Source organism: Furipterus horrens, unplaced genomic scaffold, assembly GCF_987537825.1.
Source record: "Furipterus horrens unplaced genomic scaffold, mFurHor1.1.pri manual_scaffold_12, whole genome shotgun sequence".
Lineage (NCBI taxonomy): Eukaryota > Metazoa > Chordata > Mammalia > Chiroptera > Furipteridae > Furipterus > Furipterus horrens.
Window position 1 is genome coordinate 69,484,812 of NW_028327182.1, and position 16,441 is coordinate 69,501,252.

Here is a 16,441-nt window from a genome sequence, read left to right on the forward strand (position 1 = left end):
ATAATACCTTGACTTTGGAAAAAATGTTACCATTTTACTTCTGAGTTCTATATTCCTGTTTGATAATCTGATGCCATGGAAACACAGTGGGTCATTTGGTCTTTAACTGGAAGCTGGCAATAAGCATACTGTTGTCAACTGATGGTCGCTGGTGCCAATTCAGCACCAACAGAAATCCCCAATTTGGGGTGTGATGAAGAAGGAAACTTTATTCAGCGCAGAACAGCTCAACTGTGATACATACAGCACAGCTGTGAAAACAGCATGACTGTGAGGCAGCCCTGGAGCCAGGTGGCCCTGGTACCAGGCGCCTCTCTGCTAGACAGCTCTCTGCTCCTCACTGGTCTGCTCTGCTCTGATATGTGCCAGTCTGCTTTGTGCTGCACTGGTCTGCTCCACTGCACTCTGGTCTCCTTCGTCCTATGCCAGTCTGCTCTGGACTGTGCTGGTCTGCTGTGCTCTGCTCCTGCGAGACATTGGTGTTTCAGCACAGCCAGGGAAAGAGTTTTCACTCTTCCATGGAAAGAGAAAGTGCACTCCCAAAGCCAGGGGAGCTGGCTTGTATAGACAGAAGTCATTGCCCTTGGTCCCAGATTGGTCTGTTGTCATGCAAATGAGGACTCCAAATGCTTACAGTTTGATTGGTCCAAAAGGCACTGGCTTATTGGTCAGAATAGAGCCATTCTTGTTGGTCAGAACTGTGCAGCTCCAATTGGATGGGGAAAGCCTCAGTCCTATTGGTTGAAATGGGATTTAGGAAATCCTTTACACAGGCTGGCTCAGATGGCAGAAACACAGTGCAGAAATGTACAGACATGAAGACACATGTATAAAGTACATATAATTCTACATGGGTTAAGTGCTGATTGAATAGGTATTTTAATACATTAATCTTGTAAGTTATGAGACAACCCAAAGATTGGAACAATTTTTAACTTACCACTTCTTGGCATGGCAATGACTTCAATTTACAGGCACACAATGCACTAAACAGAATGTCCTGTGATATTTGTCACATTCTGCACACACACATAATGATTGTGTATCAGACACTGAGCTTTCTGTCCTAGTTCACTCTCACTTTAGAGTAGATGTCACTTCTGTGAAGGACACAGCATGACTTGGTGACTAAGTGCATAGTCACTGGGGCAGTTTGCCCAGCCTAGATTCCAGCTCAGCGCCTTCTGGGCTTCATGTTAACTTACACAGGATCTAACCTTGTTTCCTCCTTGAGTTCTAGAGAGGATTAATGAGTCAAAATGCAGAGGTTAGAACAGCCCTGGCACACAGTAAGTGCGACATAGGCAGCATCTGTTAATTGGTCAGAATCTGTGATAGAGCTTCATCTTGGGGAGGTTTCGGAGACGATTTTATGGGGGATTCCTCAAGGACTTTGTAAGGCCACAGGCTGTGTGACAGCTAATCACCCCCCACAAAAAAGCACTACAAACATGCCATTAGATTTGTTATTTATATCTGAACATTTACTTTTAGGTACAGGTATTTCAGGTACAACCAGAATAAAAAGCTTCTTATATGAGGTGTGAATGTTCATCTACCACAAGGTCAGCTCTAGATATCTGTGAAGGCTGTTAATAAAATTTAGAACTTTTTGTTTGTTTTTGCTTTTGTTTTTGTTTCTTTTTATTTTCTAAAATTTAGAACTTTTTAAAAATAAGTGAAATAGTCTGGCAAAATACAAAAATAAACATGAGTGCATTAGCTAAGCAACTTCAGTTAGGACATTATGCATTGTGTTCTTTTGATCCAACAAAGTTTTTTTTTTTTTATTTTAAATAATTCAAGGCAGAATAACAGATTAGATAATACCGTAATTTCAACCTTTGAGTATTATTTGATGTACTAGCGATACAGAGAGATCTGATTAAGATCCCTGGGGAGAACTAGGAGGAGACATAGGAGGAGTTTGCCAAGGCAATGGAAAGCAGTCTAGGACTGGACTGGCTGAGAAGCTGACTGCCTCCAGAGCCAATGGAAATAAAAAGAGGGCTGGCTCTTTGGCTCATGAGCTTTTCTGGCTCATGAGCTGGCTCTCTCTCAGGCTCTTGCTCTCAAATACACTCTCAGGCTCTACCTCGAGGATGCCTGGATGATGGTGCTGCGGCTGCCTGCATTTCCCAAAAGACAATATTTTGTAAGGGAAGGAACTCTGGGCACAGCCTAGGATAGGGATGGCCTGGAAGAGGATGGCAGGGTTATTCTTTGGGTGTTCTAGAGCAGGCTCTGAGGCAGAAGCCAGACATTCCTAAGAATTGTGTAGCTTTTGAGTATTATGTTGTTTTAGTTTGGAAACTAACCCTATAGAAACTAACACGAGAAAAGATAGGAGAACCCAGGTGTTAGAGTTTAGCTTAATTGATAGGCTTAAGTGACTGCTTTTGAATAAAGTCTCCTTTCCTTTATCTCCAAACCTTTGCCTCTGGAATTTTGCCTAGAGGGTGACAGTGGGCAGCAGGACCCCAACTTGCTGTTCGGTAACACTCGCACTAGCATTACACAGAACAACCTTTAAGAGCTATATTTCATTACTTATTTAATTTCACTTAGTCCATGAGTCCTTCCAAACAAATGCCTGATTTGGAAATTTTTCATGGCTTAGAATTTTTACTAAAATTGTAACACCGCGTATTTGGATAAAATGTATAATAAATACACCTCTAATTTTCAGAAATAATAAAAAAAGAAAACTGACAGCAATTTTCCCATGATTTTCATGTTTCCCAGTAGCATATACATTTTGTTTGTTTGTTTCAGAAGAGCAAGAAAGGCCATAACAAGAGACTAAAATATGACAAAAAGCAGACCTCAAATCCAGGCTCCTCGGTATTTAGTGCAAATTCTGTGGCCTCTCTAGGCTTTAGCTTCCTGGTCTGCAAAAGAGAGGTGATAAAAATGCCAACCACACAAAGTACAAAAGTTGTAAGAAATAGAAGAGGCTAAGCCCAAAAGCACTAAGCATGATATTTGGTACCCAGGAAGCAAACAGAAATCCCTGCTACGTGCATAAGCAGGGACCTCCAGGAAAGTAAGGGCTGTACATCAGCAACCTGAAAACCCTTCAGAAAATACTTCCCAAGCCAGTTTTCCATAGGAACACTGCCCTGCTTTCTTAGCAGACTGCAGTAGGGGAGCATTTAAAAGCACAGATGCCCCCAAAATTAAATAAACATACATGATAGCAATAGCAGGAAAGGCAGCGTGGAATGGTGACTGAGTCACAAGACCCCAGCTCTGGGCCCTGTTCTGCCACCATGTAGCAACTGGATATAGGACAAGTAGCTTCTTGAGTCTGTCCCTTCATCTGAAAGAAAAAGCAGCTGAAAAATTGTCTTTTAAATCCTGTTCTAGTTTTACAGGATTATGCCAGACTCTACAATTTCAAAATGTGCCCTGTTGCATGGCTACCTGCAATGGATATTCCAAATTCAATGACTCCCACTGTGCTGGGAAATTAATAATTTTCAAAAGCGCCAAAGCTGAATAATTGCTTCTATGATGGTCAGCCCCCAAACAGGAAACTTAGCAGTAGGTAGCTGAGCTATTTCAGAACTCTCAGACCAGCAGAGAGAGGCCAGGCCAGACAGAGGGAAGCCATCAGTCATATGAGTATCTTTTGCGTCCACAGAACAAATCAACAAGTATTTATGAAATGCTTTGTAGGAGATGCAAGCTCAACTTGGCTTATGTTGAATTATAAATGCTAGAGTAACTGGCGGGTTACTCAAATGTTGGAAAATTTTAGTTTCAGGTAACAGCTAATAAGCTTAGTAATCGATGTATGTAAAAAGCTATTGTTTCAGGAACTGGAGGTACGACCCACCTTGATTCCAGAAAACCATAAGCAGTTCCGCCTTTGTGCTCAGGAGGACTGCAAGCAATCAAGACGGTAGGTGAGCTATTGTGCTCCAGGGTGAGATGACCACCACCCAGGACACAGATGAGGGAATGCTGCAGCTTTTATCCAATTAACCTTTTCCCTGAATTCCAAACCCCTTATTCTACACTTATCTTCTCCTTATAAAAAGGATCCGTTTATAATGAAATTTAAGACAGTCTGTTAGGGTACAAACCCTCTGTCTTCTCAAATCGCCGACCATCTGAATAAAGTGCCCATAAAGATTCAATCCCTGTCTCTGCTTATTGGGTCTGGTAGATGGCAGGCAGCACAAACCCCAGGTTTTCCGGTTTCGTAACTGTGAATTTGAGTTAGCTTGGGCTGTGCAGGGCGGTAGATCTCAGAGAAGAGAGAATTCAATTTTGAATGCTGGGTGGAAATGACTTTTCAGCAGGAACAAGGGGATAAGTGATCAACGCATCTGTCACCAAGCTCCTCAACTTTTAAGAACTTTGTGCTGAAATGCAATAAATGATTAAATTTGTCTGATTAATGGCCGAGAAAATAATCAAGACTAACACTTTACAGTCCCTAGGTCTCTTATTCCAAGTGCTACTCTAAGTTCCCTGCCTTTCTGTTACAGAGTGGGGGTCTCCAAAAATCCCCAGAGTCTGCAGGTTGGGGTATGGGGAAAGGAGACAGCGTTTAAGATGCCTTCACATGCCTGTGGCTACTGGCTAGTCTCTTTGTTACACTGATGGCTTTGATACTTCCAAGTCCCCAACCCCAAGAAGATGGGAGGGGTTTTTGGACCATGGAATGGTACAGAGAGCACACAGCCTGCGCAAGGTTCTGTGAATGGTCAGAACTGGTTACCACACCCACTGGGTCAGAGGACGCAGTCAGGGGTTTAAATATAGGCAGCAGACATTTTAGCGAGGATCTCCATGCGGCTTTGAAAGGAAAGGCAGAACTCCATGCAGCTTTGAAAAGGCAAAGAGAGAACCATGCATATCCAATGCAACATGGCACATGTTTTCCTGGACTGTTATGCGGAGGCTGATGACATCATACCCCAGATACTGAAGGAGACAGCTGACAGATAAGGAATGGGGAACTTCTGGGCATGTTTTTGGCTTCTAGCTTTTTGGGGAGCAAGGGAAGTGCTGGGTCCCCTGGGAGAACAGCGCTCTGAGCTGAAGTGCTCACTGTCCTCCCCAGGTTGGAATATTGTAAATAAAGACCTGTTTTCCTCAACACTAGTTGTTGGGTTTTACACTGAGGGGCCACATGAAAGAACCCCTTTTCACTCTGTAACACCCTGAAATTCATCAACCCACCCAAACTGTTAATAATCACTTTTCCATATGATGGCTGGTCCTGGCTCATGCTTCACAATTTCCTAAATACTCTCAAACAAGCAACAGCCAGCCGCAGTGAGCCCCCTGCCCTACCCCTGTATACCTCTTGCTAAGTGGCCCCGGGCCCAGCTCTAGCAACAGTCAGCCTAGATTAACAGCTTAGCTCTGCCTGGGAATCTCCAAGATGGCACAAATAGCTGCCATCTCAGATTGCTTTATAGCTCAGACAAGGTGCCCCACGCAGAACAAAGGTGGGAGCTGACCTTGGTCTACACCACCTGGAAAATGACAGGGCCTGCGCACCCAATGGACAGCTACAGACCATGTTGGAGCACTACCACCCCATCCTCACACAGCTAATCCTCCAGAGGTTGGTGGTCAGTGGTCACAGCCAGTCCTTGCAGCTGACTGGCCTGGTCAAATCCCTCCCATTGATCTGCCAACAGCAATCAAGGCTCAACTACAAAAGGAGCATATACTCAGCCCACACAAAGGGCGCACCTCGAGTACCCAGCTTGAGTGATAGGGGAGATTGTGCCTCTGGACCCTAAAGGACACCTACTATATTAGGCCACACTACCAAGACAGGGAGTCATAGCAGCTCTACCTAATACATAGAAACAAACACAGGGAGGTTGCCAAAATAAGGAGACAAAGAAACATGACCCAATGAAAGAATAGATCAAAACTCCAGAAAAAGAACTAAACAAAATGGAAATAAGCAATCTATCAGATGCAGAGTTCAAAATACTGGTATAAGGATGCTCAAGGAACTTAGTGAAGATCTAAGCAGCATTAAAAAGATCCAGCCAGAAACGAAGGATACACTAATTAAAATGAACAATTCACAGGGAAACAACAGTAGAGTGGATGAAGCAGAGAATCAAATCAATGAGTCTGAACATAAGGAAGCAAAAAACAACCAATCATAACAACAAGAAAAAAAATTCAAAAAAACAAGGATCTACGTAAGCAGCCTCTTGGACAACTACAAACATTCCAACATTCCCATCATAGGGGTGCCAAAAGGAGAAAAGAAAGAGCAAGAAATTGGAAATCTATTTGAAAAAAATAATGAAAGAAAACTTCCCTAATTTGGTGACTGAAATAGAAATGCAGAGTCCCAAACAAGATGGATGCAAAGAGGCCCACTCCAAGACACATCATAATTAAAATGCCAAAGAGAATCTTAGAAGCAGCAAGAGAAAAGCAACTTGTTACCTACAGGTGAGTTCCCATAAAACTATCAGCTGATTTCTCAAAAGAAACTTTGCAGGCTAGAAGGGACTAGCAAGAAATATGCAAAGTCATGAAAAGCGGGGACCTACAGCCGAGATTGCTCTACCCAGCAAAGTTATCATTTAGAATCAAACGGCAAATAAAGAACTTCCCAGACAAGAAAAACTAAAGGAGTTCATCATCACCAAACCATTATTATATGAAATATTAATGGCACTAGTTTAAGGAAAAGGTTGCCAGATGAGAAGGGATTGGGGATTGAAGAGGTGAGGGAATTAAGAAGTACAAGTAGGTAGCTACAGAATAGCCATGGGGATGTAAAGTACAGTATAGGAAGTGGAGTAGCCAAATAACTTATATGCTTGACTCATGGACATGAACAAAGGTGTGTGGATTGCCTGAGGGAGTCGGAGGTGATAGGTGGAGGAGAGCAAGGGGAGAAAATTGGGATGACTGTAATAGCATAGTCAATAAAATATAATTTAAAAATATATATAATATATTGTGCCACTTCCTTCTGCGCTCCATGGTTTTGGATGAGATTGTTGCTGTCATTCTGACTTCTTTTCCATGGTGCTTTCAAGATTTATAACTTGTCCCTTAGGTTTCAGAATTTAATAATCATGCGTCTTGGCACAAATTTCTTCACATTTATCCTGTTTGTAGTTCTTTCAGCTTCTGGAATCTGCAGGTTTACATCCGTTGCCAAATTTGGGGAGTTTTCAACCATTATTTCTGCTTGTACTTTGTGAGCCCCACCCTTTCTTTTCTTCCAAGACTCCAATGACACAATGTTAGATCTTTTGTCCCACGGGTCTCTGAGGCTCAGTTCATTTTCATTCAGTCTGTTTTCTCTCTGTATTTCAGATTCGGTAATGTTTATTTTTTTTATCTTCCAGTTCAAGGATGCCTTCTTCTTGGCCTTGCATTTGCCTGCTGAATCCATCTCCTAGCCTTTTGATTTGGTTATTGACTTTTTTAACTTCAGGAATGTCCATTTGGTTGTTCTTTGAACGTTTTTGCTGAGGGTTTCTATTTGTTTCATTTGTTAAAGTGTATTCACAATTTCTCACCAAAGTATCATTATAATGGCTGCTTTAAAACCTTTGTCAGATAACTTTAAACACCTCTGTCATTTCAGTGTTGCATCAACAGACTGTCCTTTTTTGATTCAGTTTGACATCTTCTTGGTTCTTGCATAATAAGTGATTTTTTTAATTGAAACCTGGACATTTTGATACTGTGTAATGAGACTCTGGATCTCAGATAAACCTTACATTTTAGCTGGCTCCCTGTGACACAATCTCGGAGGGGCTGAAAGGGCTGCGGCAGACCCTGCCTCTTTCCAGACAGGTAGAGGCACAAGTCCAAGTTCTCCACATGGCCTCCAGCAGCACCACAAAGTAGGAGGGCTCATTATCACCCTGTGGGGATGAGATACTGGCTCCCTCCTCAGCCTTCTTCAGCACCACCCTGAATGTCCAACTTCTTTAGCTCCAAGTCTTAGATCAATGAAGTGAAAAAGAAAACCCAGGGAGCTCACCTCATTGTGTCATTCTTTGGATCTCAAGGTCCCTGACCAGTGTGCCTTCTTCACTCCACCTTTGAGAGCTTTGTTATGTTTGTTATGTATATAACATCCAAAAGTTTTAGCTGTAATTAGTGGGAAGACTAGGGAAAAGTACATCTGCTCTGTCTTCCCAGAAGCAAAAGTCCTGAAGTGTTCTTCATCTCTAAATAGACTGTTAATGATATCAAAATAAAAAGAGATGAGTTCCTACAGAGTCGCTTAAAGACACATATAATTAACGCCACAGACCAGTATTTCCTTACCATGTACACAATGGCCTAATTTTAGCTGCATTATAGGGTATTTGACAATATTTTCACACTGATTTTATCATTCATAGTCAATACGTTGTTAATAAAAATAAAAATAAAAAATTTCAGCCTCCCCCAATATTTCCCATAGCTATCAACAATTGCATTCAGCAAAAATTTCACTTAAAAAAAATAATAATAATACTGTTGGGACTTCTAGCCAAGACGGAAGCCTAGACAGACACACTGCATCTCCCTCCACACAAAGAAGGAATATAACTACCTCAAAACTAGACACAACCAGAAGTTCCAGAAAACTGAGCTGCATGGAAGTCCAACAAACAAAGATATAAAGAAGAAATACTCATCCAGACAGGTAGAAGGGGCAGAACCAGGGTGGAGAGGACACGGTGTGGTGGCAGTGGCGGTGGCAGTGGTGGCAGCGGCAGGCTGGTGGAAAGTGCAGTCACGCATTTTAAAAAGTAGGGAGGGACACCTGGGGAGCACTTCCAGCACCAGACCAGACTGCACAGCTCACAGTTCCAGCGCTTGGGGAAAATAAAGCCTCACTGGAGGAAGAAACTGCCAGTCTCTCAGCAGAGTCTGCTTATTTAGAGGGCCCGTATGGTCCTAGAACGTCCGCAGACCCACCTACTCTCAGAACGACAGCCAGGGCAACAGCTAAAGAGGCGCCAATCCTATACGGAAGTGGGAGAAGTGCCTGGAAAAGGGGGGAGTGCTCAGCAAGTGGCACTGCTCCCTCTCAGACCTCTCCCCCACATACAGCGCCACAACGTGGTGAAACGGGTTGCCCTGTACTGACGAATACCTAAAGTGAGACAGCTCTACCTAAGACACAAGCAAACAAACACAGGAGCCTGTCAAGATAAGAAGACAGAGAAGTATGGCCCAAAAGAGGGAACGGATCAAGGTTCCAGTGGGAGAACTAAGTGATGAGGGGACGTCCAACCTAACAGACGCAGAGTTCAAAACACTAGTGATAAAGATGCACACGACTTGACAGATATGTTTAAGTATGGCAAACGCATAGGGGAAGAAGTGAAGGCTATGCTAAATGAAACAAAGTAAAACCCACACAAAACCAATGGTGAAGGGAAGGAAATCGGGGTTCAAATCAATGATTTGGAACATAAGGAAGAAAAAACAAGTCAACCAGTGCAGAATGAGGAAACAAAAATTGAAAAAAAAGAAGCGAGGCTTAGGAACCTCTGGGACAACTTTAAACGTGCCAACATCCAAATCATAGGGGTTCCAGAAGGAGAAGAGGAAGAGCGATAAATTTAAAGCTTATGGGAAAAAATAATGAAGGAAAACTTCCCAAATTTGGTGAAGGAAATAGACATACAAGTCAGGAAGCAGAGTCCCAAACAAGCTAGACCCAAAGAGGACCACACCAAGACAGATCATCATTAAAATGCCAAAAGTTCAAGATAAAGAGAGAATCTTAAAAGCAGCAAGAGAAAAGCAGAGACTTACCTACAAAGGGGTACCTATAAGACTATCAGCTGATTTCTCAAAAGAAATCTTTCAGGAGAGAAGGGATTGGCAAAAAGTATTCAATGTGATGAAAAGCAAGGACCTACAACCAAGATTACTCTGTCCAGCAAAGTTATCATTTAGAATGGAAGGGCAGATGAAATACTTCCCAGACAAGGTGAAGCTAAAGGAGTTCATCATCACCAAGCCATTATTATATGAAATGTTAAATGGACTTATTTAAGAAAAAGTAGATCAACACTATGAACATTAAAATGCCAACAAACTCACAACTATCAACAACTGAATCTAAAAAGTAAAAACAAAATCCAACTAAGCAAACCAGAATAGGAACAGAATCATAGGTATGGGGATCATTTGGAGGGTTATCAGCTAGGAAGGGGAAGAGGGAGAAATGGGAAAATGGTGCAGGGGTTAAGAAGCATAATTGTTTGGTACAAAATAGACAGGGGAAAGTTAAGAATAATATAGGAAAGGGTGAAGCCAAAGAACTTACATGCACAACCCTTGGACATGAACTAAGGGGGGGTGAGATTGCTGGAGGGAAGAGGGGTACTGGGCAGAGGGGAGAAGAGGGAAAAAATATTGGGACTACTGTAACAACATAATCAATTAAATATACTTTTAAAAAATTAAAAATATATACTGTTGAGTAAAACGCTAGATTCTATGGAGAACATAAAAATTAATAAAGCCCCAATCTTCTCTCCAGGACTCTGTAACTCAGAGGAAAGACAAACAGGTAACAAAAATAGATAAAATGCAGAGCACAATAGGGAACACCAAGTCGCTTTGTAGCACTGTCTGGAAGAAGGAGGAATTCTTCCTCTGCTACAATCACCAAGAACTGTATCACACAATAAGTGACAATAAAAGATGGGATAAAATTCAAGTTGGGCATTGCCAGGAGAGGGAACATTCCAAGAGAAAGACCATAAGTGAAGAAGGTAAGATCAGAGGGAAGACACGCATATGTGAGGAATTACAAATACGGGCATACTTTGGTGATACTGCAGGTTCAGTTCCAAACCACAGCAATACAGTGAATATTGTAATAAAGTGAGTCACATTCATGTTTTGATTTTCCCATGAATAAAAGTTCTGTTTATAGTATACTGTCATCTATTCTGTGAACAATAAATAACATTATGCCTTAAAAAAAACATAATGGACATACCCTAATTAAAAAAGGCTAATGCTCTTGCTGATGTGGCTCAGTGAATTCAGCACCGGCCTGTGAACTGATAGGTCACCAGTTTGAAGCCCAATCAAGGCATGTGCCTGGGGTGAGGGCCAGGTCCCTGGTTGGGGGCATGCGAGAGGCAACCGAGCAATGTTTCTCTCACACATTGATATTCTCTTCTTTCTTCCTCCGTTCCCCTCTCTCTGAAAATAAATAAAATCTTTTTTTAAAAAAGCTAACCATTATCTGAGTCTTCAGTAAGTTGTAATCTTTTGCTGCTACAGGGTCTTGTCTCGATGTTAATGAAAACATGGTATCTACGAAGCACAATAAAGTGAAGTGGAATAAAATGAGAAATGCCTCTAGTGCACTTGACTATGTTTGAAGACACCCGTCTTGGCTAACAGAAGAGGAGAAAAGGTAATCCAGGAAGGCTGGGAGGGGCTTTGAGTGGAGACGTTCCCAGGTTCCAGAGATGCCACAGAAACACTGCCCTCAGCAGTGTACAGAAGAGACAGAAGTCTGGGTCAGCCAGGGTAAAAAGAACACTGGGACCTGCCTAGGCCAACAGGCACAGGATGGTGAGACCAGGAAAATCTTGTCATTACACTGATGAAGCTGTTGTTCAAAGAACAAACAGTTGTTTAAAAGTGTGTGTGTGTGATATTTTTTTCTCACAGAAAGGAAAGTTATATGTTAAGTCTCAATGAAGCAAGAGGGGCAAGTTCAATTTGGAACCTCCTGCAAACTTAAAAGATAACAAAGCATGACATTATCTTCCAGAGACATTAAATGTAAATTGGGTATTAGTTAATTAATATGATTGACCTTAATTAGTTAAATTCTCCTGAATGAACAGCACACTAGTGAGCCTTAAATACCTCTTCCCACCCCCAGAATTCCTGGCGCCCCCTCCAGGAGGGCTCTGGGCTGACCTCCCAGCACGTGCAGTTGCTCACAGGCATTCTTTGTGCTCGGAAATCTCTCAGTATAATGGCACTCTGTCTGCCTTGCTTAACCCGACAGCCAATTCTCTTCCACCTATCTTCATATCCACATTCATATTCAGGCCACTGTTTTTGGTCAATAAAGCAGAAAAATTCTCTAAAGGAGGACTTGCACCCAAAGACACCCATTCAAAGTTGTCAGTAACAATAAAAACGTGGACCCACCTTCAAAGATGTGGGTCCACCTACAAAGACTTGGGCCCACCTACAAAAACATGGACAACCTACAGAGATATGGACCCTTCTACAACACAGGCTTTGCAAATTTAACTTTTAGATCCTAAACCTCAACTAAGATTTATTTCCAAGAATTTTTTTTGGAAGCTCATCCTAATCTTGAATCTAGGCCATCACCCTCATCCCAGTCTAGCTCAGAGGAGACTCACATAGGAGTAACTTGAGCGCTGCCAGTTGAATTTAACTGAATTATGGGTCCTTCAATCACTGAATGCTAAACACTTGAGAGTTTCTCTAACTACAGAAAAGACTTTTATAGAAATGTTTTCCCCTTTGTATGACCTAAACCAGAGATAAGCAAACTGCTTCGGCAAAGGGCCAGACAGTAAATGTTTTTTCTTTCTGTGCTACAGAAAGAACCACAATGTGAAAACAACCACAGACTATGTAAATGCTGGGGCAGCTGTGTGCCAATAAAACTTTATTAACAACGACTGGTGAGGGCAGTCAGTCCCCTGATCTGAGGTAGGGAATGTAATACACCAGGTGCTCTCCTGTCACATAAATACTGATTGTCAGGCTGAGAATCACCATATTAGGGCCTCAAAAACCACTCAGAAACCGCACTAATATAATGAGAGCCAGCTACAATCCAAGTCCTTCACCCAGGCTGCACCAGTCTCTCAAGGCTCTTTAAAGCTGCGGTCCTCACAGGCCAGTCCAAAGGATCAATGGTCAGGAACTCTGTGGTCCCTGACAAAGAGAGCTGCTCTACAGGCTCATACACAACACTGCCACTTTCTAACCTGAAGTGACATCACTTTGGACACAGCATCCCCACCATTCCCTGGATCTAGAAGCAGCTGCCTACATGTGGGGCTGGGGGTTGTGGCTTCTGTGCAGAGTGGAAGAATGACGAGGGGCTTGTGGTCCTCACATAGATAGTCCGTCTCATCTCGATCTTCACTTGTGCGCCATCCAATCCTTCACAGATGGGCCCCCTCTTAGCTAACTTCACAGGTATGAGGAATTTTATTCTCCCTTTTCCAGGCACCATTTCATAACCCGGAATGCCAGCATCCTCTCCCAGGTTGCACTAAAGTTGTCCAAAAGAAAAATCTTAAACCAACTACTCTAAATTTCCATTTGATCTCTCCATTTATTGCAGAATTATTTATTGGGGACCCACCCAAGACACTTTTCCCTCTGTGACATGCTTGCTGGTGGCACTCATTGTCCTAATCACCCAGGGCCAGGAGATGATTGTTTATTTAGCAAGCACTAACACAAAGCTTCCTCATTCCTCCTCCGAGCACTTTGTCAATATTAACTCACTGATTCCTAACAACACTCTGGGTGGGTACTACAGTTGTTCCCTTTTTATAGATAAGGGAAGTGAGGTGGAGAGAGGTGACAGCCACAAAATCACACCTGTGGTCAACAGCTCTACTCAGAACAATCCCCCAAAGTCAACCCTAACCCCAGAAGCCTACGAACATATTATGTTACATGGCAAGGGAGAAATAGGATTGCAGACAAATTAAAAAATCCCTCACCAGCTGACCTTAAAACAAGGTTATCCTAGATTACCAGGATGATCCCAGTGTAATGACAAGAGGCTTTTAAATGAGGGAGAGGGCGGGTTTGGGTAAAAATGGCTGAATATTTAGCTTCATTATTCACAATTGAGAGAGATATGGTTAACTGCTCTTTTCACTTTAAGATTGGTGCCTGCCAGCATAAGGACCAATGAGTGCTCTTGGTTTCACCATAAATCAACTTTCAGCAAGTCCACAGAGCTGCCCGGCCTGTACTGGAATCCACAGAACACAGCCTAAACTGCAAACCGACCACACTGTCCCGTGAGCAACGTGGAGATGCAAAAACACTACAATAACTTCTTTGAGGAGTTGTTCACAGAACTGCAGAAGTACAGGGAGATTGAAGAGATAAATGGACGTAACAATTTCGGGGACCACCTCATGGGCAATGTCTATGTCAAGCTTTGATATGAAGAAGATGCCGAGCAGGCAGTGACTGAACTCAGTAACCTCTGGTTCAATGGGCAGGCTGTGCATGCCAAGCTGTGTCTTGTCACCGACTTCCAGGAGTAAAGCTGTTTGCAATATGAGATGGAAGAATGTACCACGTGGCTCTGCAACACCATGCCCCTGAAACCCATCTCTCAAAACCTCTAGTAGCGGCTGTATGAATGAAGGTCCTGAACAGTTCTCATATCCATCTGATCCCTGAGAAAAAAAACAATGACATTCCCCAAACCATTGGCATGGCCACTTCTGAGATCCTGGCCCTTTTCCCCTCTACCTCTGACAGGCGCAGATGTTCCTGGCCAGGATCCCTCCTCAAAGCTCCCTTAACTCCCCAGGGCCATCTTTCCCATCCTCTTGGGCCTACTGCCCCTCCTCTAATAAAATCCTGTATTAAAGGTTTAAAAAATAAATAAATGTTGGAGAGGGAGGTATTACAGTCACGGTCCAAGAGACCTGATGATAGAAAGACTCAACCAGCCACTGCTGGCTTTGACATTGGAAGATAAAGAAACCATGGGATGCGGCCCTGACCATGTGGCTCAGTTGGTTGGAGTGTTGTCCCGTGCACCAAAACTGGCGGGATCGCTCCCAGGTCAGGGCACATACCTAGGTTTCGGCTTCCGTCCCTGGACGGGGCGCATGTGGGAAGCAACCGATCAATGTTTCTCTTTCTTTTTTTCTCTGTCTCTCCCTTCCTCTCTCTCTAAAGTCAGTTTTTTTAAAAACATACTTTGGGTAAGGATTTTTTTTTTTTTTTAATTTTTAAAGAAAAAGGAAAGAAACCATGGGGTGCTGGCAGGCTCCAGAAGCTGGAACAGGCCAGGAAACAGATTCTTCCCTAGAGCCTCCAGAAAAGAGTAGTCCTGCAGACACCTTGATATCTGCCCAGTGAGACCTATTTAGGACTTCTAACCCAGGTTTTTTAAAGCCACTACACTTGCTAAAATTTGTGATTAGCAGCAGTAGGAAACTAAAACATATTTTTATACTGGGAGTGGGGTGCCACTGTAGCAAATGTGGATATGCCTTTGGAACTGGGCCTGGTCAGAGGCTGGAAGAATTTGAGAAGCATGATAAGAAGAGCGCAGATTGCCTTGAACAGACTGCTGGGAGAAATACGGATGTTAACAGCTCTGCTAGTGAGGGCTCAGAAGGAAGTAGGGAACATGGAAGAGAAAACTTGTATCATCTTAGAGCAGCGGTTCTCAACCCCTTTCACAGGGGTCGCCTAAGACCGTCGGAAAACACATATATAATTACATATTGTTTTTGTGATTAATCACTATGCTTTAATTATGTTCAATGTGTAACAATGAAAATACATCCTGCATATCAGATACTTACATTACGATTCATAACAGTAGCAAAATTACAGTTATGAAGTAGCAAGGAAAATAATCTTATGTTTGGGGGTCACCACAACATGAGGAACTGTATTAAAGGGTCGTGGCGTTAGGAAGGTTGAGAACCGCTGTCTTAGGGAATACCTCAATGGGCATGAACAGACTACAGGCAGAAATATGATGAGAAGGGTGCTGCCAGTGAAGACTCAGATGGAAATGAGGGACATGTTACTGAAAACTGAAGGAAAGGGGACATATTGTCAGAAAAATGGTCTTCATGAGACAGATACTGGGGATGCAAATATAACTCAAATCACCCTACCCTCAAGGGACCACATTCTGGAGAAAAGAGGGATGAGGAGTGGCAAGCCTTCTAGGGCTCTGGTGATGGGATCTATTAAGGCAGACTGGCGCTTTCTCATCACCCTGCTGTGTTTTCTTCAAAACAACAATCAAGTGTAAATTGATACCACTTATTTCCTTGTTACCTCTCCCCTACTCTAGAGCTTAAAGCTCATGGAACAGAGACCCAGGCTAGCTTGTAATTGCTGCAGAAGAGCAATTTTCAATCAGTGTGCCGCAAGAATTTTTAAAACATGCAATACCTATTTAATCAAGAGCGTTGACCTTTTTTCCCTTAAATTATAAAAATAAAAAATAAATTAAAAAAAAAACGCCAACAGCCAAAAGAGTAATAGCTGTCCAGTGTAAATGAATCAAAATTATACCTATTTTTCTGTCAGATCAGCAAAATAATATATTCTTTGGTGTGCTGCAGAATTTTAGTAATTATTTTATGTGTGTCATGGGATGAAAAAGGTTGAAAATCTCTGCTGTAGAATGTAGCCAGGAAGAGAGTGCCCAGGCACACAGTAGGGGCTCAGT

General features: G+C 42.6%; 1 protein-coding gene and 1 pseudogene across 1 annotated transcript in view; one reads left to right on the top strand and one right to left on the bottom strand.

Annotated features, from left to right (window-relative positions):
* RAB20 (RAB20, member RAS oncogene family) overlaps positions 1–16,441 on the bottom strand; it is a 41,525-nt gene that overhangs the window by 21,720 nt on the left and 3,364 nt on the right. The gene's annotated exons all lie outside the window — the stretch shown is intronic.
* LOC149996321 (splicing factor U2AF 26 kDa subunit pseudogene) lies at positions 13,817–14,378 on the top strand (annotated as a pseudogene).